Source organism: Protopterus annectens, chromosome 8.part0, assembly GCF_019279795.1.
Source record: "Protopterus annectens isolate FY-2018-M chromosome 8.part0, PAN1.0, whole genome shotgun sequence".
NCBI lineage: Eukaryota > Metazoa > Chordata > Ceratodontiformes > Protopteridae > Protopterus > Protopterus annectens.
The window spans coordinates 399,781,125-399,804,374 of record NC_056741.1 but is presented as its reverse complement, the minus strand read 5'-3'; the positions used below and the strand labels follow the sequence as shown (position 1 = coordinate 399,804,374).

General features: G+C 40.6%; 1 protein-coding gene across 1 annotated transcript in view; it reads left to right on the top strand.

Annotated features, from left to right (window-relative positions):
• ECM1 (extracellular matrix protein 1) overlaps positions 1-23,250 on the top strand; it is a 399,719-nt gene that overhangs the window by 174,016 nt on the left and 202,453 nt on the right. The gene's annotated exons all lie outside the window — the stretch shown is intronic.

Below are 23,250 nucleotides of genomic sequence, written 5' to 3'. Positions count from 1 at the left end.
CCCATAGTATGGAAATTCTGGGTTTGTTGCATAAAAGAAGCAATAAATTCTCTCTTTAAAATATTTACAGTGTTTAGAATTCCTAATACCATGACTGGAATGGACTGCATTCCTAAGTCAGGGTACGATTGAAGTTCATGAAATTGTTTCCTTAGTCTTTGATGTTTGCCAAGAGTGCTCTTCTAAGCACAATGAATATACCTAGAATTGCCTCAGTCCGTAGTTCACATTTAGTTACTTGTATCACCGACATGTTTAAGTATAGGATCATAGGAATTTACTAGGCTATTGGCCCTGAGGCCCTTATAAGCCTAGCCAAGAGTTTAGACCATGTATAGAGAAATTGGCACCCGATGCCCCTGTCCAGCAGGGATATGGGTGGAATCCCGGGGATGTATTTTCTATTTCCCATCCAGTTGCCCAGGTTGCACTTAAAAAGGGGTAAAGAGGTACTCTGCTTGATGTGGGGAGGGAGTCTATTCCACAGATGGGGGAGTCTCTGGGACACAAATCTGTCCCGCCAACAAGTCCTATTAATGTCACAGACCAGGTTGAGGCCATGTGTGCGGGTTACTTGAGTGGAGCTTGACTTGTGGATATGCAGCAGTCCCATCAAGGCAGGGTCCAAGATCGCTTTGTATTTCAGGCAGAGGTCACCTCTGAGGAAGTCTGTATGAAACAGAGTAGAGGGATAGGACTTTTAATCTATCTGTGTATGGTAGATTTTTGAGGCCCTGGATTCTCCTGGTGAGGAACCTATGTGGTCTCTCCAGCTGCTGCATATGCTTCGCGAGGTACATGCCGAATGGCGTGTTGTACTCAATAATGGGCCTTATAAGGGAAGAATACAGGGATGTTATGGCCTCCTTGTCCCTGGATGAGATACCCTTACTAATGAGGTGGGCCATGTAGAAAGCTTTCCGTACAGTGAAAACAACATGGTGGTCAAAAGTTAGGTTGCTATCAATCTGGGTGCCCAAATCCCTCACAATTGATGCATGTTTTTGTATTTAGCTTGAGGCCATGTTTCTAGCACCAGTCGTTTGTTTGGGTGAGACTCTCTTGGAGGATGTTCATGTCACTAGGGGAATTGATGACAAGAGCCCAGCTTGCAGTCATCTGCAAACTTGATCAGCCATAGCCCAATGGTTTTGGCCTGTACCTCAGAAAAGTGTATCCCAAATAACCAGAGGCCCTAAGACTGAACCCTGGGGTACGCCACTTGATACGGGTCTACTGCTTGAGGTGGCTTCCCGTATTTTGACTAGATGGGTTCTATCAGTGAACCAGTTAGCTACCCATCTTGTAACATATGGATTGATGCCTAGTTGAGAAAGTTTATCTATTATGCCCGAGTGGGAAATAGTGTCAAAGGCTTTGCAGATCAGACTAGTTAGGCTGATGGGTCTATAATTTCCTAGGTTTGTGGATGCTCCACCTTTGTGGCTGTCCTCCACTCAGCTGGGACAAAGCCGGTACTCAGGCTTTGGTTGAATAGGGCGCCTAATGGTGCTGCAAGTTCCTGCCTGAATTCATGTAGGATGCAGCCTGAGATGTTATCGGGTCCCATGGAGGCTGTATTTTTTTTGCCTTTGATGCCTAGATATAAGCAGAAGGGGGCAGGTACTGGGAATGTCCTGATTTACTGATGGGGGGACAGAGGGATGAAATTTTTGTTGTGTCAGCCAGCAAGATTGCTATATCTACGACATTTGTATATGTGGTGTCCTTGACCATCAGTTCTGAACAGATCTGGGTGCTACCTTTGAGATTACAGACATATGTGAAGAAGGCCTTATGATTGTCTTTAGTAGATGTGGCCAATTTGGACTCTAAGTTTACTTTGGAGGATTTCACTAGTGCTCTTATTTGCTTGCTTAGGCTAAGGAGAGATTGCTTCCAGTTGGGCACCCGCTCCTTCTTGATCCTGGACAGCAATTTTTTTTTCTTTTGTTGTAGAGTTTCTTTATTGCAGATGTCCACCAGACAGGTTTACTCTTCCTTGCAGAGGATGATTTAGTCCTGTCTGGTATTCCTGATTCCATGCATCCTTATAAATGTTCGTATAGTGCTTTGGTACAGTTTTGGATACTGGTGCCAGTTCCTAGAGAGGGGGAAGGGGCTGTGAAGCTGTTTATACCATCCCTCAGGAGGCTGTAATCAGCTTTGGAGAAGTTTTTTTGTTTGACCCTAGCTAGAGGGGAGTTGGGGAGGTGGTGACTTTGAACATGACCGCTTTATGGTCGGATCTTATAAGGGAGGATTATACTGCAGGGATGCTGCAGTGGTTACTCATGTTGGTTAATACCAAGTCCAAGATATCACTTCTTGTGGAGGTATCGACTAGCTGTTCCAAAGCATTTGATTTGACAAAATCGAGGAATCTCTGGGCATTTGTGTTGTGGTACAAGTTATTCTTCCAGTCTATGTTTGAGTAGTTAAAGTCACTCAGGATCAGGGTAAAGGGTTGAATCTTGATAGATTCGAAGAGGTCTAGATAGGCAGTTTGGGCATCTTGAGTCAGATTTGGAGGCCGGTAGCTAGCGATGATTTGTATAGGGGTCTTATCAATGGTTAACTGCACCGTGAGTGTCTCCTGTTCATCATACTGTTTGACCAGCCTGGAGGTGTGTATGTCTTTAATATATATTGAAACTCCACCTCCTTTGGCTTTACTACCCACAGTTTGGGGTCTGAATGTATGATAGGATGAGTAACCAGGTATGGCTGGGGAGCTGTCCACAGCTTTGAGCCAAGTTTGTGTGACTGCGCAGATGTCAGCATTTTCCAGGGTTAAAAATGCTTGCAATGAGTGCTGTTTCATGTTTAGCAGCATGACCTTTAATTTGTTTTTTTTTTTAAAATTTTTATGTTGGTAGTTTTAACCTCATCACTTTTTTTATGGGGGTGGCAAGTGCCTTTGTCAAAAGCCTGAAGCCCAAGTGAGAGAGATGCCGTCCATCTCTGGCAAATCATCTTGGTCTGTTGATCATATCTTTCCAGGCTGTCAGTTACTGGATCCCCCTGGAATGACATCAGAAACTTAGCCAATTGTTAGTCAATCATTTTCTGTTTGTATTGAGGCATCATTCTGGGTGATGGTTGAATGCTGCTTAATGCTAGGGACATACCTGCCTGGGACACATATTCAGCGAGTTCAATCCTGTCTCTCTTCATATAGTCCAGGGAGGTACGTCTCAAGTCATTCACACCAACATGGACTATGACAGAGTCATAACAGTACCTGTTGTTGAGAGACTTGAGTGCATGTGTGATATGGCGGATTCTGGCTCCTGACAGACAGCTAACTGTGACTTTCTCCTTATCCAGCCTTTTAAGAGGCACATCTGTGTGTCTCACAATGGAGTTTCCTATGACTAATATGTTAAGTTTATGGTTAAGCCTTAGTGGTTGTGAGACACAGGTGTGTGAACTATGCATGGTATGTGGTGTGGAGGGCTGTGGAGATCGCATGTGTTTTTGCCTCAGAGGTTTGTGCCTCAGAGGTCTCCTTTGTTTGGGTATGTTTATGTTGAGGACCTCCACATATGTGGGTGTGTGTTGTGTAGGTGTGGGTGGTGTTTGAGATGTAGTGATTGTGTTGATAACTTTCTCATTGTCAGATATACTGGCTTGTGAGGGAGAGAGCATGGACTCTAGGTTCCTAATGTAATTGTATCTCTCGCAAGTTGTGTTCCTAGGTGGCAGTAGTAGGTGGTTGTCTCTGTATATAAGGCAGTTGCTACACTGTCTCAGGATGCCCATATCAACCAGACTGGCAGGAGAAACTGTAGGAAATTTTCCATCCATATTTTTTCAGAATCTGAGAGAGAAGGCCAGGGAGAGGTCAGGAGTAAGCCTAAAGTCCAAGTGCTTAAACCAAAACTAAGATGCTTAGAATAACACTTACAATTTAAAAAGGCTATAAACCAGTGGTAACAAATGCAACAGAAAAGATGCAATTGAACACTTTTTAGAGAACAAGCTGCAGGAAGTAGCAGAAAAAGCAAGATGAAGTAATAGAGCAGGCGAAGGAAACACAAATACAGTAAAAAAAGCTGAATACAATTTTTTTTTTTTTTTTAGTAAAGTGGAAAGGGAGAAAGGAGGAACAGAAGAAAATTCAAGGTTAAGGAACTAATGGGTTTGGCCTTCCCAAATGATCTCTGTATTAGGTAGAATGAGCTAATTACATGGGACTGGGAGGCGTGCCCATTATCAAATTTACAGTAAAGGCGGGCAACAGCAAAAGCCACAAACTATAAGAACACAACAGCAGTTGGGTGGGGAAAAACAAAAATTCAACCACGGATCAGCAAATATATAAATGGAGTCACAGAAAAGTAAATAACTCAGTCAAACAAATAAATAATAACAGTGCAGTAAACTAGTGCAGAGTTGTTACACAAATAAAAAAAATGCAGTACTGATAAGCAATAGATACAACCAGTACAGTGCTGATAAGAAACACTGGACATTTATGCTTACATTCCTTTTTATTAGCACTGTTGCTCATACTACTGTTAGAACTATCTGGGTATCTTTATTCCACATTACTGTATTTTCTGCTTGCATATTCTGATATTTTATGAATGATTCTAAGCAGGGTACTGTAATCACTAGGTGTAGCAATTTCAATGGTTTATGCTACTTTTATCCTTTTTTCTTCTACTGTATGGTAGGAACATATGATCATAGCAGGTTACTAGACTAATGGTCATAGAAACCTAGCCATTCATGCTCGTGTTTTTCCAATTACCACTGCTGAAGGACTAGAATGGCTTTGGTATATGCCTGTGCTTTAAGACATCTATGAACTGTAGCAGTGACACATGCAACAAGCCATGGGGGGATTTGTGATTTCCCATGTATTGGTCCAAATTGCTTTTGAATAGGTTTAGGGAAGAGCAGTGCTTCACATGAATGGGCTGTTTATTCCAGAGTAGAGAATTTCTTAGACCTGTCCTGTCAGCATGTATCATTTGTCTCAGATGAGGTTTAGATCCTTAGATTGGGTAATTATAGTGATGTTGTTTTGCAAATGTGTAACAGATCTGTCTGGGCTGGACTGGAGAATTCCTTGTTGGTTAGGCATAGAGTACAGGGACAGGGTTTTGAGGTGGTCTGTATAGGACATGTTTACACCCTCTGTTCTTTTAGTGAGGAAGCTCTGTGACAGTTCCAGCTGTTGCAAATGCATGGCCAGGTACACTGTGAAGGGTGCATTGTAGTTGATTTTTGGTCTAATGAAGGCTGAGTATAGTGGGACTATGATCTCCTTTTATCTGTATGCCATGTCCTTACTTATAAGTTGTGCCATATAGAAGGATTTTCTCAGTACCATAGACACATGGTGATTAAAGTTCAGGTTCCTGGCACAAGGGATAATTGGCTAGGCTTAAAATGGCTTGCAAGGGCAGTTAGCTTAGTATTATTCTATGAACCTGTGAGTTCCCAAGTCCCTTACCATTGGGTCTGCTGTTAGAGAGTATTATCAATGCTGTAATTTGCAGGGGTGGTCATCTTCCCAAAGCGTGTAATTATGCCTTTTTTGCATTGAGTTTTAGGCCATGGCTCTGGCACCATTTGTCGGTGAGACCCTCCTGGAGAATATCTACATCTTTGGGAGATTCAGTGATTGCACTAGGCTTGCAGTTGTCAGCATATTTGGTCAGCTAATGGCCCTCTATATTTGTCTTGACTTCAAAGAAGTTTATTCTGAACAGGAGAAGATTCAGTACCAAGGCCTGTGGACACCACTAGCAACAGGCCTCTTGATGGAGGGGGATTCACCCATTCTAACTTCATGTGTCCTATCAGTGAGTCATTTGGCTATCCATCAGGTGACATAGGGATTTTTAGGTTTATCTATAATACTGAAGTCAGATATTATGTCAGATGTCTTTGCCAGGTCAAGGTAGGCAATATGTATCATGTTGCCCATGTCCATGACTCTAGTGATCTTCTCAAAGAAGTCCACCATGTTTAGTTGGCATGACTTGCCATTGATGAAACTAAACTAGGATGGCTGCAGTGTTTGAAGATTTCCTAGGTCTTTTTTTATCAAGTCAATAATAATTCTTATCATGGTCTTGCATATGAGACTAGTCAAACTTACTAGTGTGTAGTTCCCTGGATGTGCTGATGGTCCTCCTTTGCACAGAGGGATGACCATTGTAATCCTCTGTTCCTTGGTGATGAAACATGTCTGAAGGTTGTGTTTGAATATAATTGATTCCAGTGGGCCTGACAAGTCATGTTTCAAGCTATTTAGGAGGCATCCTGGGATATTGTCAGGACCAATTGATGCAATGTTTTAGTGGTTTTCTTACTTCTATTTTCTTGACTCTTTGTATTGGATGATATTATGTGATCAATACTTTTTCACTTTCAGTAATTCTTTTTGGGTCATGATCCCAGTGCTGTTCATCTACTTGCATGTTATAATGTTTGTGCAGTCTGAAACTATCCATCTATAAATGTCCATCTATATTGTGCTTCATTCTATTGTGCTTTTCAGTGTACAGAATGTCAGCCATGAATATATCACAAGCAGCAACAAGATGTGCAACTGTTTCTAGTTGCGTACAGTAAAATTGAATGTTTATCTATGTCTCACTTTTTGTATAATGTTTGTAAACTGTGTCTGTGTAGTCTGACTTGAGCTGCCCTTATTAACCTTGCATCTTTGGGTTTAAATTCACCTCTCCCTTGCCACTCATGTTTCAAAACTTGATCAGCATGTGGTTGTTCCAGCACTTGCCACTGTAATTGTGGGCTTTCTACTTTTATTTTTCTGATCTTTTTTTTTTTTTACTGTCAGTTTTGGTTGCCACTATCTCCCCACACATTTTTGGCTTGATTTCCATTCCTGCTCCTTTCTGAAATGCTTTTGCTAATCTGAGAAAAGATGTCATCTTAGATTTGTTGTACTCATGGTTTACAAATTCACTAAATATGTATGCAGTCCCATGATTGCAGACCTATGTATATCGTAAGTTTCCTAAAAAACTATACTTTTATAAGAATGACAGATGTGTAATCATACAATACAATGTATTTTATATATCATTTTATAAGCATGAGGCAGTTTCCTTGTCTTTTTGTCCAACTGATCCAACACTTTGTGGCCAGTCATTCACATAAAAGCTGTAAGTTACAACAAGAAGAGCAATATGATTTATATACAGAACATTATTCCTAGATGGCAAGACATTTTGAAATACAGGTAGCATATGAACTGATGGGAGGATTTCACTAATCAGATGTATTTTCCCATGCTTGGTGGGATGTTTGGTAATCCTACCATATCCTGTTGCAGTTTCAAGAGAAAGGATCTTCTTAGATTCTGCACTCTAGTTTGATCAGTGGTAATGTCAGCTACCTTTAATCATTTTCAGACTAGTAAATATGCCACAGAGTTTGGTTTCAGACAAACAAGATGTTGCCATAAGCTCCTTGCAAAGTCTAGTGAGGTATGTGTCAGTTTTATATCGGTTATTAGAAAGTGTTTGGGAGAGGCAGATGAGCATCTGACTTGTGAATTGAGACTCACTTTAAGTTTTATCCTCAGTTATTTGTTATTGTGGATTCTCCCAGTTACCAAATTAGTGACTGTGTATCTGTGATGCACTGTTGTCAGTGTGGGAGATTTCTGTAATGAAAACAAAACCAACAAAAAACAGTGATAAGTCAAACATAAATAGCGAACCATTCAATGTAAGAGGACATATTTCGTAATGTGGCTTTTCAGCTAAATAATGTACATAAGTACAGCTGTTTTAAGCAGCCCGTCTTAATTTTACCTGATCGGAAAACGCCAGTGTGAAAAAAAAAAATTTAAAAATATTCAAAAGACAAGACACATTTCAAACCTTGTTTCTCATTTAAATTTGCTTATAGCCAGTTATGTTACAGTGACTGGGTATATGTGATCATTGTTATATGTGATCATTGGGATATCTGTGTAATGTAGTCCATGTGGGAAGTCGTGGTTTTATAGAGCTTAGTGCTTAAACTAAGGAGGAGTCTTTTGTGGGGAATATTCTTCAGAAATTCTGCATACGTAGTGATAGCTGCACGTGCATAGCCACATGGTGTGGCTGCTACGAAGAGTATAGCCTCAATGTTCTGGATATACTTAAACCTCACAAAGATATTTCTTTCTTTCTTTTTTTTCATTAAGGGATGTATTTTCTGTGAGCTTGAGAAAGTTCTTAACACTGCCTGAGATTATCCCTGTCTGTAAGGTATTTTATAGTTAACTAAAGTGCTTCCATACCTTATACAAAATAAGCACCTTATTCTATAAAATTATAAGCCAGAAAATGTGTACTGCTAGCTATAACTGTGTCTTCCTTTGCAAGATGATGAGAAAATTGGCAAGTTTTGGAATGTTTTCTTTTTAAACAAACTGTGTGCTGTGTTTTATATGTTTGAAGCTAGTGTATAGGTACTCTTACAAAGTATAAATTTTAAAAGCAAGACAAAACATGGTTAATGCTGTAGATATCGGAGTGTACAACTAGACGTTTTGAAGATATGACTTAGAAGGGTAATTGAAGTTTATTCTAAGGGGAGGGGGTCATTCACAATGTGATCTTGTAGTCACTAGTAGATGGAAATTTAGAGTTTATTTACATAACAGGAAGACAACTCAGAAACCACTGAGTTTAAGAATGCAACAGGAGCAGGAGAGTGAGGTTGGAACATCAGATATACTCACACAGCAGTCTGTAGGTGTCTCAAGACAACCTACAACTGTTTCTCTTTGTTGCCTTAAAATAAAAAAGACAGGCCCAAAGATACATTAAAAGGTCATACAAAGGCCGTGTTTCCATGATTTAGTATTTTATGATTCAAAAACGGGTTAGCTGCAATAAAGAAATACTTATTATTGGCTACTTTGCATATTTCTGAATCAATGTTATTACCATGGCATGCTGATCTGCAAGCTGTGGTAGTTAACTGCTGTGGCCACATTGTGTAGATATAGGCATTGTTCCCCCAGTCACTCTCCCACACACAGAAGTACACATTCAAACACACACACACACACACACACACACACACACACACACACACACACACACACACACACACACACACACACACACCACTGTCCCCATGCCTATCCCTGAGATGTTTCCCTGATCCCCATACTAATTTAAGTGCTATTAAGGCACAAGAGTTTAGAGTACACCCTGGTGTCTAGTGGTTCTTCCCACACCATGATCCCAGTATTAGTTTAAGTACTGTTAAAGCACAAATGTGCTATCCCTGGTGTCTAGTGCATCTGCTAATCTCTGTTTAAGGTTAAGTGTTAAGGCACAAGTGTAGTATCCCTAATAGCTAGTGGTCCCCCACCCCCAATCCCATACTGGTTTTGGTGCCATTAAAGTATAAGTATAGTAATGCTAGTGGTCCCCTGACTCCTGCACTGGTTTAGGTGCTATTGTGCCCCCCCCCACCAATTCTTGTACTAGTTTAAATGTGAATAGGTGGGCATGACCTTTTGGCTTTGCTCACTATTATGATGTGGTACAGGAAATTCCTCAATGCATAGATGCCTTCCAGAAGGTGGTTCCGGGGGGGGGGGGGCATATGGCTAATTAGTAAATGCCTCTACTCTAGACTGCCTTGTTAGCATACAGCAGGGCTTCGGGTAGCCACTCCTATGTAATACTACATGTCTTCATGTTAGAGCACCATGGACACAGTATTAGGGCTACCTCTGAATTAAAACTGAACCACAAGGTTTTCCTCTCGATGTAGGACTTTTAAAACTATGAGAAAACATTTTTAAATAAAATTAAAGTTAATAAAACAGAAGTAAAGCAAGAACAAAAGTAGTTTAACTTATCACAGTTCCCAAGCAATTAATCTACTAGGCCTCACAAAAATAAAAGCAATGTTTACTTTCTGCATTAACCTAACCGTTATAATACTAAGAAAATAATTTAAATTTTAGTAATGATGCAGTAGCCTGTGACATAGAGAGAAAAAGCACTGACTACAGACTTAAGTTGCTGATGCCATGCCCATTCTGGGGTTGGGGTGGGGGGAAGAGGTGCTGGTTTCCACAAAGCTTGTGTTGATTCTCTGATGGCACATTGGCTGGAGAGTAGATGCCCCTTATGTGGACATACTATGATAAGAAGATGAGAGCATGGCCACCCAAGCTGGTGATGGCAGTTTCTTTGGGCATGTGGGGGGAACTTGCTTATATTGACTAAGGGGCATAGACAGCCCTTATGGTGATGCAGTTTCTCACTTAACCACCAGTGGTCCCAGTTGCTGGGATGATGGTGAAAAGAAAGCACCTTAATTCCTGCCTAGTTGATGGTCTCCCTCAAACAGTATAGTGTCTAATTGAGGGGCGGTTTGATTATGAACATCATGGGGACAAAAAGGATACAAAGAGACCCACTGTAGTAAAACAAAAGCAAGCAAGGAGATAACAAAGCACAGTAAGAAGGAAAAAAACAGACACATTCCCTGTTTACTGTTCACACAAAAGTCTGCCCTGGTATTCCTCTCTTTAAATAAAAAGAAGAGTTTTCAGACCCATCTACAATTCACAAGCAGTTAGTACCGTAAGCCACAAAGAATCATACAGTTTTTTTCTGCCCTAGAGCTGTTATTCTTCTAGAAAACAACTTTTATCATAAAACAGCAGTGCAGTAAGAAAACAAAACAAGAAAAAAAATGTAAGTATACAAAACTTGAGATAACTCCACATATCATTGTGTTGAGGAAGCTGTCGCAAGAAAACATTGAACTAGTTGTCCTTGTTAATGTAAATAAAGTAAATAAAGCTAGTTTCCAGTTCCTCCTGCAGTCTGCAAGGAACTGCAATTCAAACTCTCATAAAAACAAGTAAGTTTGCTATCTTCTCTTACCTAAAAACGTTTAAATTCCAAGAAAAAAATCTTTAAATTTAAAGTGAAAAGGGAAAAGAAGAAAACAATGTAAGCATACAAGCCAAAAATTTCAGATTCTAACAGCTGTTTCAAGAAAACCAGTGATCCTCGGACATCAGTTATGCTAAAATTAACTCATGTGTTTGGAAGTCTTGTCTTCCAAATTAATTTCTATATTCTAAGGTCACTCACAGCCTGAATTCCTGTGGTGATCAAAGAAAATTGTACAAAAGCTTGCGATGCTATACCTCAGAAAAAACAATAATGTTATCTCACTTTAGTGTACACTGACCATCACAAAAGTCTATGGTTCTACAACCTTGCTACTTACGGTGACCTACGTAGAAAAGAAAAAGTCTTTATCTTAAAACTATATTACTGCTTAGGAAGGAATAGGAGAATTAGTAAAACTTGTGGGTATTTCCCCTACATGGAAATGTGTATTTTTTAATGTGCAGGTCCATAATTGCAGTACATTACAGCTGTTGGTACTATAAATAGGTAGCTAACTGGTCTAATTTGCATTTTAATTTTTTGTGCCATTTGCCCCCCTCATCATTGTCATCCTTTCTCAGCTTGCACCGTGCTCTTTTGAATGACTTCATCGATTCTCTTTCTGGTACTTACTGTGGTAGTCCATTAGATGGGCCTACAGCCTTCTGCATTAAGAGGTGCTCTCACACATTCAGGGAATAGTTAATTGCTGTAAATTTTTATTCTGTTCAAGATGTAGTCTGACCAGGACACAATAGAAGTTAAACATTGAATCTTTGTTTTGGAGTTTATGTCTGTAAGAATACCCTGTCGCATTCTGCTTGTTGTTGCTGGCCTCTCATTCAATCTACTCTTAGATATCAAAACTGCCTAAAATCTCAAAAATTTAAAATGTAAATTAAGACTTCCTTTTTAGTCCTTGTATCTGTCCATGTTCTAAATAAAGATGACTCATACCCCATTACTCTATCCCAGCTCTACTAGTACACTGCCTACTTACTTGCCACCTGCCTCTTTTTCTCCTTTGTCCTTGCCTGATAAACAGCTACCTTCTAAACTCCTTTCATGTTCCCTCTTCCTTCCAGATCCCTCATTACTAACATCTTAACTTCTCTACCTCCCTCTGCTCTGTCACCCTTTACCTACCTTATCCTTTTATCCTTTCTCAAAAGCTCCCATCTGTTGTCTTCTGATATCTATATCTATAATATCTTTAACACTGCCACCCCTTACTAAGCATTCTTCCACCATGCTCATTCAGTCTTCCTATGTATAAGGTTATGTTTGTAATTATAATTGTTAAATCTCTCTGCAAAGCATCATGTATGCTTTTGCTCTGACACACTTTTTCCTGCATAACTGTATGTATATATTTTTTGACTCTATGTATAACTTTATGTATGTTTTTGCGCAGTCATAATTATCATGCAAAATATAGGTGTATTTCTTTTGATTTCTCTGTATTTTAACTGTCTTAATTTGTCATAATCTTGTGATGTATTGTGAAATAGTTAAAATTTCTTTTTCTGCTACTTTGTATTGGAGCTTTTCTCCCAGGGCAAATGGGTTATTCACCCAGTCGGACTTCCCCCGTAATTAAATGTCAAATAAATAATTAAATAAAATCTATTCCTCATGATCCAGTCCAGGAGTGAGCAACACCCCAGGTCCTTTTACTGCCCAGCTACAGTCATTTATGCTTTTCTCAGATGATAATTCACATCTGACCATGTGGAATACTTTATATTTTCCTGGACTGAACCTCATCTGCTGCATTTCTACCTACTTGGTCAACCACAGATTCTTTCTCCCTATTGTCCACTTCTGTGGCTTGTGTTGTCATTGAATGAGGCTGATCATGTTTTCTGTTCTGTAAGATATGTTTGAAACAAACACACTGAAGAGTGCTGGACTCGGGACTGACTTCTTTTACTTTCTTTGTTATTAATTTACTACGTCCCTTTGTGTCCGTCCTTTATGAAATGCGTCAGTCTGGCTCTGCTGCTTTTGACCTACTACATTCCCTGTCTAGCAGCTACATGTGCAGGACAAGCCAATGGCCTTGCTGAAGTGCAGGCACACTATATTTGCTTAGTTCTTCAGTCATCATCATCATCATCATTATCTTCTTTCGGCTGTTCTCGTTAGGGGTCGCCACAGTGGATCACCTGTTTCCATTTCTTCCTGTCCTCTGCATCTTGCTCTGTCACACCAACCACCTTCATGTCCTCTCTCACCACATCCATAAACCTTATCTTAGGCCTTCCTCTTTTCCTGTTACCTGGCAGCTTCATCCTTAGCATCTTTTTCCCAATATACTCTGCATCCCTCCTCAGCACATGTCCAAACCAACGTAATCTTGCCTGTCTGGCTTTGTCTCCAAACCTTCCAACCTGGGCTGACCCTCTAATATACTTATTCCTAATCCTGTCCACCCTCGTCACACTCAGTGCAAATCTTAACATCTTTAACTCTGCCACATCCAGCTCAAACTACTGCCTTTTTGTCAGTGCCACTGTCTCCAACCCATATAACATAGCTGGTCTAACTATCGTCTTGTAGACCTTCCCTTTCACTCTTACAGGTACTCGTCTGTCACAAATCACTCCTGACACTCTTCTCCACCCACTCCATCCTGCCTGTACACTCTTCTTCACCTCTCTTCCACACTCACCGTTACTCTGAACTATTGACCCCAAGTATTTAAACTCATCCATCTTCGCCACCTCTACTCCTTGGATCCTCACCATTCCTCTATCCTCCCTCTCATTCACACACATATATTCTGTCTTAGTCCTGCTGACCTTCATTCCTCTTCTCTCCAGGGTCTCCTCCACCTGTTCCCTACTCTCACTACAGATCACAATGTCATCTGCAAACATCATAGTCCATGGGGACTCCTGTCTGATCTCGTCTGTCAACCTGTCCATCGCCATTGCAAATAAGAAAGGGCTCAGAGCTGATACTTGATGTAACCCCACCTCCACCTTAAACGCATCCGTCACTCCTACTGCAGACCTCACTGCTGTCACACTACCCTCGTACATATCCTGTACCACTCTTACATACTTCTCTGACACTCCTGACTTCCTCATACAATACCACAACTCCTCTCTAGGCACCCTGTCATATGCTTTCTCTAAGTCTACAAAAACACAATGCAACTCCTTCTGACATTCTCTGTACTTCTCCATCAACACTCTCAGAGCAAACATCGCATCTGTAGTGCTCTTTCCAGACATGAAACCATACTGCTGTTCACTAACCATCACGTCCCTTATTAACCTAGCTTCCACTACTCTTTCCCATAACTTCATGCTGTGACTGATCAATTTAATCCTTCTGTAGTTACTGCAGCTCTGCACATCACCCTTATTCTTAAAGATAGGTACCAAAACACTTTTTCTCCATTCCTCAGGCATCCTCTCACTTTCTAAGATTTCATTAAACAATCTGGTTAAAAACTCCACTGCCATTTCACCTAAACACCTCCATGCTTCCACAGGTATGTCATCTGGGCCAACAGCCTTTCCATTCTTCATTCTCTTCATAGCTATCCTTACTCCTCCTTGCTAATCCATTGTACTTCATGATTCACTATCCCTACATCATCCAACCTTCTCTCCCTCTCATTCTTTTCATTCATCAACCCCTCAAAGTACTCTTTCCATCTCCTCAACACACTGTCCTCACGTGTGAGTATGTTTCCCTCATTATCCTTTATCACCTTTACCTGCTGCACATCTTTCATAGCTCGGTCCCTCTGTCTAGCCAATCGGTACAGGTCCTTTTCTCCCTCCTTAGTGTCCAGCCTTTCATACAACTCTTCATATGACTTATCCTTAGCCTTCGTCACCTCTCTCTTTGCCATGCACCTCATCTCCTTATACTCCTGTCTACTTTCTTCATCTCTCTGACAATCCCACTTCTTCTTTGCCAACCTCTTTGCCTGTATACTCTTCTGTACTTCCTCATTCCACCACCATGTCTCCTTGTCATCCTTCCTCTGTCCCGATGTGATACCAAGCACCTTTTTAGCCGTCTCCCATACTAGCTCTGCTGTAGTTACCCAGCTATTTGGTAACTCTTCACTGTCACCCAGTGCCTGTCTTAACTCATCCCTGAACTCCACCTCACAATTACCCTTTTTCAATTTCCACCATTTGATCCTTGGTGCTGCCCTCACACTCCTCCTCCTCTTCTTGATCACCAACGCCATCCTACAAACCACCATCCTATGCTGCCTAACTACACTTTCTCCGGTCACCACTTTACACTTTCCAATCTCCTTCGAACTGGCCCTCCTACATAAGATATACTCCACCTGTGTGCATCTTTCTCCACTCTTGTATGTCACCCTATGCTCCTCCCTCTTGTTAAAATACATATTCACCACAGCCATGCCCATCCTTTTCACAAAATCCACTACCATCTAACCTTCTGCATTCCTTTGTTTAACACCATACCTACCCACCACTTCCTCATCCACACTGTTCCCTTCACCAACATGCCCATTGTAACAGTCATAAAAGTAGACACAGTTCAGCTTACAGTTTCTTCTGGCCATGAACCAATGTCCTCTGTTGTCCTGCAGATTGTCCTGTAGGAAAACAACCAGCCTTCCTCTCAGGATTCTCTTTCTCTATGATTTTCCCCACCTGTTGCTGTTAACAGGCTTTGAGATCCCCTGATTTATTTTGCTTTCCCCTTATTAAAGCATACCACTCTTACATTACTGTAATTATCAGACTCTTCTTCACTGGCCAGTTATCATTATCTGTGTCAAAGGATCAGGCTGCACACTGTCTAGATTTCTAAGTTTCTAAGGACCCTGGGAGAACTGTATGGTATCTTTGTTTTATCATTCTTTATATTGTCAAATTCCCTCCCTACTTTTCTGTCCTCTCCTCTGTTCTAGAACCTGGTCATTGCTGCCACAACAATGCCATACCTCCATACCAATACCGCACTTTCCCCTTTTCCTTTATGGCAACTTGAGGCAAAGTATTCATGCAGTGTGTATTCTTTTCCTCTGTTATCTATGATCTTCATGTTTTGCTCACCTTAGCCAGGCACGTCCATCCTGTTTTTCTTCCTGTTTTAGGTTCATAGGAGGTCTACTAGGCTAATGGCACTACTGCTTTTACAAGCCTAACCATGTAAAAACCTGCGTAACCTAATTGACCATAGTTAAAGGGTTGTTGTTATAGTGATTCTATGATCAGGGGTCTATATCACATAAACGGTGTCAAAACTTCGAATGTGAAAACATCGAACCCAAAACTTCGAAAACCAAATACTCCAAAGACTGAGAACAGCAATTTTTTTTTCCCAGGGAAAAAAAGTCGCTGTTGAAAAAAATCACTGTTCCAGTACAAAACGTGATACACACGAATACTACAAACTATTTCTAATGTGGGGGACTTTGCCCCCCACACCCCCCTACTTAAATATACCAACTCTGAGATTGCACCACAGTGGAGGAAATGGCAAAGCCGCAGAAACGGCCCACCAAATTCTTTCCCTGGGAAAGAATTCAATGTTCCCCTGTTTTGTTATTTTCAGTCTTCGGACTTCCAAGTTCGAGGTTTTGGCATTCAAACTTATCAGCATTCAAACTTCTGATATACACCCTATGATCAGCACCAACTAACCCTGTCCATGAGGGACATGGGTGCCACCCTGGGGTGAATTTACAGTCATCCAGTTGTCAAGGTTGCACTTTAGGGTCATCAAGAAGCTCAGCTTCATGTGAAGTGGGAGCTTATTCTAGAGGCAAACTTCTCAATGTGGAAACATCAAAAATCTGGACAAAGACCTGTGAAAAGTAGGTACAGCTGGCCAAATATCTGGATGCTGGTTAACATAAAATTTGCATACATAAGCCTGTAACCCTGCTCACTGTGGTGGAATTGTGGGATACCAACATGAAGCTTGAATTCACTAAATAATAAATAATGACAGACATTTGAATTTCAGACTTCATATCCCTCAGAAAATACATAATAAAGCAAAACCTGCTATTTTTGCAACTATCTGAGTTTACAGGAGCAATATTTAAAATATGTCCCTATTTTTGAGCCTTTCTCCCACCATTATTTTGGCTTTGTCCAAATTTCTTGCTCTGAGTGTTTGAGAGGTATGGTGTGACATGGTCCCCAGTTTTTACAACTGTCCTGACAACCTTCAGCTGAACTCTGTGCTGGATGATTAAATAATTTCCATCTTAACTCAGTATGCGTTTCACATAAAAGTCTTTCCTACTGGAGCCTGACATGTCTGTTGTAAAAGTTTAATATACCTGGCAGATAGGACAATCAGTGTCAGTTACTGGTATTGCAAATGCACGACAGGTCATGCAGTTTGTCCTATAATTGTATTTGAGCTGGCGGAACAAGGGATACTTGTCCAGCGTAGGTTCAGTAGAGCTGAGGAACACTCATAAGTCCACCCCATGTTCTTTCTCCAACCAGTATAAATGGCATGGATTATTTAGTAGGCACCTTGGCAGTTCCAGTGGCACCACTAACACAGGCATTTTGTTTTATCTTGTTAATAAAAGGCAGAGATACAGAGACAATCACCTAAATCCATTTCCCTTTCAGCACAGCTTACCTTACATGAATTCTTGCCATCAGCCCTAAACAGGAATAACAAATCAATGGCAGATCTTTAAGACGCACCTTTTGTACATGCATTTAAGGTGACACTGCTCTCCGAATGGAAATGTCCCTCATCAGCCCCACCCCCATGACTGACACAGATTAGCTGAGGAGGCGACTTTAAAATACAGTCAGGAAGCTTCAGCCTTCTTCAGATTTATTAGTTGTAGTCATTGTGAGTTATGGACTGGTACACAGCATGCTGCGAAACACAATAACAATGGAAAATAATAAAGTGATGTTACAGAACAAAGTGCAAGGTAATAGCCAAATGACTGCTAGCCCTCTCTTATTATAAACAGTGTCAAATAGATTGGGCATAATTTATTGTTACATTTGGAAAGAGAGGAATGTTTGAAATGACCAATCACCTCTATGAAATATATTTTGTCAGCGGGCATTTTAAAGACTTAATCACTGTCACTTACATATGCTAGAATCCCAGTTTAAACTTCTTTGCTCTTCCATGAAGCCATGTAAATAATCAGAAAACGCATGGATAACATTAGGTAGTTAGATGCAAAGTTAGCACAACTGGAGTTGTAACCTATTTCTGAAACACACACACCTCTTTTTGTTTCTTTATATATTTGGCTCCCTACAAAGCCAGGGTTTTTGCCTTTTCATCTTCATATCACACACACACACACACACACACACACACACACACACACACACACACACACACACACACACACACACATTCAGAAACACATTTTCATCCAGCACTCACTGGCCATTAAACGCATCGTGTTCTGCTCTGTAACTGTCAGAATATGATCTCAGTTGCCAGAGAATGAGTCATCAATGTGGAAATCTCGGATGCATCCTGAATATTTGTCTCAACCAACTGGGCAGTTGAAACAAAAGAAAGCACGATAAATAAGATACTTGTGCCTCTTCAAAGACTGAGAGCATTGCAATGAGTAGCTCACACAATGGTGTTGAAATATGAAGTGCTACTGTGCAGAATGGCATACCTACACAGTCATTCAGCACTCATAAAATAAAATTTCAAGATTGGATAATGTACAGTTTGTAGTCATTCTTTTTCTTTTCACTTGGCAGAAAAACAGTTTGTTTGTATCTTTCGGCTTTTCCCTGTTAGGGGTCGCCACAGCGGAACTCCGGAACGGTAATGATTGGCGGTAGATTTTTTTGTTACGTGCTGGCTTGCCGGGTCTAACGCACAACCTTCAACGAAACGCCCATTCATGCATGTCGTCACACAGAAGGCGCTCTAACTGAGAATCGAACGGGCAACGTCCAACTGTGAGGCGGCAACGCTACCGCAGCACCACCACCGCAGAAAAACAGTACCACTATTTAATTAACGGGCTATGTTCAAATAAAATAAAATGTATCGGGCAGGAAATTACTAAGCAGATTACACAATGTAGGCAGAAAAAAAATAAAACTTTAAACTGCATTTAAGAAATTAAATAAAAGCTCAATATTTGTTAGTAATGTTGTCATTATACAAGTGGACCAAACATAAAATATGAACTATTTTCTTGTAATTTGGATTGTTTCATTTAAGCACCAAGTCTACATATCTCTCAGATGTACCTTAAGGTGGGAAATGTTACTTTCAGTCTTCAGAACTAAAGTACACTTTCCACACTGTCGCATATTGAAAGAGTTTGTCACACATAACTTGTTAAACATTTAACTATTATCTATGGAAAATAATATTGAATCATAGTAACTCATAAAATTAAATTTATATATCTACATCTCTCTCTCTCATTCTCTTCCTCTCTCTTTATATAGATATGCTATGTTACCAACTTCATATTTGAATTTGTTAGTAAATTGTTAGAAAGTGCTCTACAGTTTGCATTTTTTTTCACATTCTGAGTTCACGTAAACCTATAACTTGCAGCACATTAAAAAAGAAATTAGTCTCCTACCATGTGCCTCTTCCTCAGTAAAGAGATAAAATGGAATCTACCTTTAGCAGTCCAGCACACTGATAGATGCAGTCCCTACGTCTGAGTCCCAACAGTGGAAGATTAGTTTTTATTCTGGAACAGACTGCTTTGGAGAACAGTGACCAATGACCAATGGCAACAAAGCTGTCAGTGCACTCCTGAGCAGAATTAATGATGTTCCTCACATCACAGGAGAACACTGTTTGAAATTCAGCTGAGCAAACAAGGAACCCATTTCTGCAATTGTAGAACAATGGTTTATCAGCAGACCAAGTGAATTCTCATTCAGTAGGTAGTCCGTGCATTAACCTGCTCAAGGTGTAACAGGAAATTGCTGCAATGTGGTTGGTCGATGCCGTTGCCACTGCCATTTTCAGTTTAAATTGGGGAATACTAATTTCAGTGATATTTAGAGCTGTGTACTTTTGTTTTTGGCATTTCCTGTTTTAACTCCATCGTTGCAGCTCTAGTGACATCAAGACTCAAGGGATCAAAGTTCAAATTCCTCCAACAACTGTCTATCTTTGCAATTGTCTGATTAATAACAAAAATCGTAATTTAAAGGGGCCAGTTGGAATTTTGTGGCACCCTTGGATTTTGAGTTAGAATTCATGATTTTCCAACTAATTTGGGACAGTTGAGGGGTATATCCACAGCAGTGACAGTCTCTGGGAGATATATCTGTCTCTCCAACATGTTTTGTTAATCTCACAGACTAGGTTGAGATACCTGGAGTGAGTGACTCGTCCCATTGCAGGAACAAAGCCAGCGCGGAGGCTGTGGTTCAAGAGAGTGCCACATGGTTCTGCTAGGTCTTGCTTTAAATTGTTTAGTAAGCAAGCTGGGATGTTATCTGGTCCCACAGAGACCATGTCTTTGGCCTTGGAAAGTGCTTGTATGACCTGTTCTTTGAATATACTTGGTATAAGACTGGTGTCAGGAATCCTTTGGGGCATGTCTGTTGGGGATAGGGGGGTGAAGTTATTGCCAAATCTGTTGGCTAGCAGGTTGGGAATTTCCTCAGGTTCAGTGTGAATGGTACCGTCCAGTACAAGTTTGGCACACCACTGGGCATTTCCTTTTAGATTTTGGATGTAGCTAAAGAACGGCTCATGGTTGTCTTTAGCTAGGGATGGTAATTTAGTCTCATAATTAGCCTTAGAGGACTTTACATGATATCTGATTTGCTTGTTCAAGCTGTGGAGGATATTCTTCTTCTTTTGAATAAGTTCCCTCTTGTTCTTAGATATCAGTTTCTTTTGTTTGTTGTATAACATATTTATACTTGCAGTCCACCGAGGTTGCTTGTTATTTTGGAAGGACCTGGTTTTAGTCCTGTCAGATACAGCTGAGTCAATACATTTGTTTAAATGGCTGTATAAGGCATTTGTTTACTCTTCTGCATAGTAGTCATTGTTGACTGTGTTAGCAGGGGCTTTGAAACTTTTTATACCATTGCTTAGTAGGCTATAGTTTGCATTAGAGACATTTTTCAGTTTTTTTTTTTTTTGCTCCTGTGGGGGTGTCAGGTCTAATCTTTACTTCAGATGAGACTGATTTATGGTCTGACCTTACCTAGGAGGGCACCATGCAGGGGGTAGTGCAGTTAACCCCCCATGTTGGTGAGCACTAGGCCTAGGACATTTGAGTCCCTTGTGGGGTTGCAGACCAACTGTTCCAGGGCATTTGAATTAACAAAATCCGGGAACACTAGAGCAATTGCGTTTGTGCTTGTGTAAGTTGCCCAATCAATGGAAGGATAGTTATTCACTTTTTCCCTTCCAGACTCCTCCTGCTAACACCATTCATTTTGTTCCTTTGTTGTCCTTCTGTATTTTTCCTTGTACTGTGTGTCTTCTGTATCCCCCTTTCTTTCTGTTTTTTGTAAGAACTAATAGTTGCTATACTTGATAGGCTCATATTCATTTGCAGCCACAGTGACCTTCTATTTTTCTTCATTATCCTTAGACCCTTGCTAATAGCACAGAGTATTCCATTCATAACCAGCTTGTCTTCAGTCCACTTGTTCCGTTTTGACTCCATCTCTTAATTCACCATAATCCAGTATACTAAAACCACTTAGTGTCATTGTTTTTGTCTTGTTACCACAAAGTGATGTGATCATTGTTGAGTAACAGTACCTTTACCTTGATCCATAGTCCTGTCTGTATTCATTAAGATAACATTTGGAATTCCATCCTTTCTGGTATAGTCTTGCACAATCTAGCTGTATTTTCTGTTTGAGACCTAAATCAAGTTGTTCTTTACCCTGGAGCTTGGAATATTCCATTCTGCAACTGGCAGATCTGGATTTCCTCTCGAGTTTAACCTGTTCATTCTGTTTGCTTCCTTTATTCTGCCCCTAGTCTCTGATGCATCTTGCTTGACTTGTCTGGGGATAATATACCATATCAGTCCACCAGCAGTCTCCCCTTCCTTTACATTAACTGTCAGGATAGTTGCTGTAAGTCCTGACTCTGTCCAGTTCTACACCTCCTCCCTCTTCATGGCACAGTATTCATCCTTCACTATGACCTCACAACTGACACTTTTATGTGGCTCACTAACCCACCACGATCCCTCCCATTTCTGTCATTTGTCAACAACCTATACCAAGCCAGCTTAACGTCCCAACTCTCTTGTCACTTGTTATAGCAACAATGCTCAACTTTCTTTACTGCACACTGATTATTCCAATTCTGTCTATTTAGACTGTTTAGATTGCATAATAATAACACCCATGCATGCTGTGAGTCAGCGTTTGTTTGTTCCTCTGCTATGTTTGTGTTCATTTTCCTTTCTACTTTCTATCTACTGCTTGAGTACTTGCCCCTTTTGTTTCTGTGGCTTATCTTTTCCAGTCCATCTTGTTTAAATAAGCAGTCACTGAGCTATACTGTTACAGCTCAGCTTTGTCCACCATCTCCCATGCTAGGCTGAGATGGAACCTGTCCCTGGCATAAATCAAGTCTATCTACCAGCCTTCCCCGTCACATTACTGGTCCCAAGGCCTTCTCCTCTCTTTAGTGATGCAGCCAGTCTGTGGTATTTTTGGAATGTTACCTTTGACTGTCCCCTACTTTACCATCTCTGTACTGTCTTCCTCTGTTTCTTACTGCATCAGCTGTCTCTTCTGAATATCATTGATACCTAAAAGTAGCACAGTGTGTGTTCATGTCAGCCCCTTGGAGGCTGCCTTGGACATCTCCCTTGTCTAACTAAGATAAATTCCTGAGACTGCTTTCACTGAAACCTGGTATCTACTCTCTCCTTGCCAAGTCTTCATTCACCAAATCCCCGTTTGTATATTGGCTTTCCCGTCCATGTTCTTCACATTTTTCTGGTACATTCCATGTAGTTGCACCATTCCATTTCTGTTCATTGTCTGATTGCTTCCTTTGCAGTGCTGTACTTAAAGCACAGGAGTGATGGAAATGGGGTTATTTACAAGACTTGACTTTCTGTTCTTTTGCCTTTTATCCATTCTGTCTTGCTGAACACCCTTTTCTGTTCACTTCTTTCCAGCTCTCCATGTGTTGTTGGCTCAAGGGTGTTAACATGTGTGGCTCTATACTCCTTTCCTCACCTGTTACTTAACATGTGGCTCTATACTCCTTTCCTCACCTGTTGCTGTTCTCTTCCTCTCTTTCCACTTTAACTTCCTTCTTGTTCTCTGTTTCGTGACTGTTTCTTCGATTAACATGAAGTCTTCTGACAGCCTTTTCCCTGTTCTTTTGT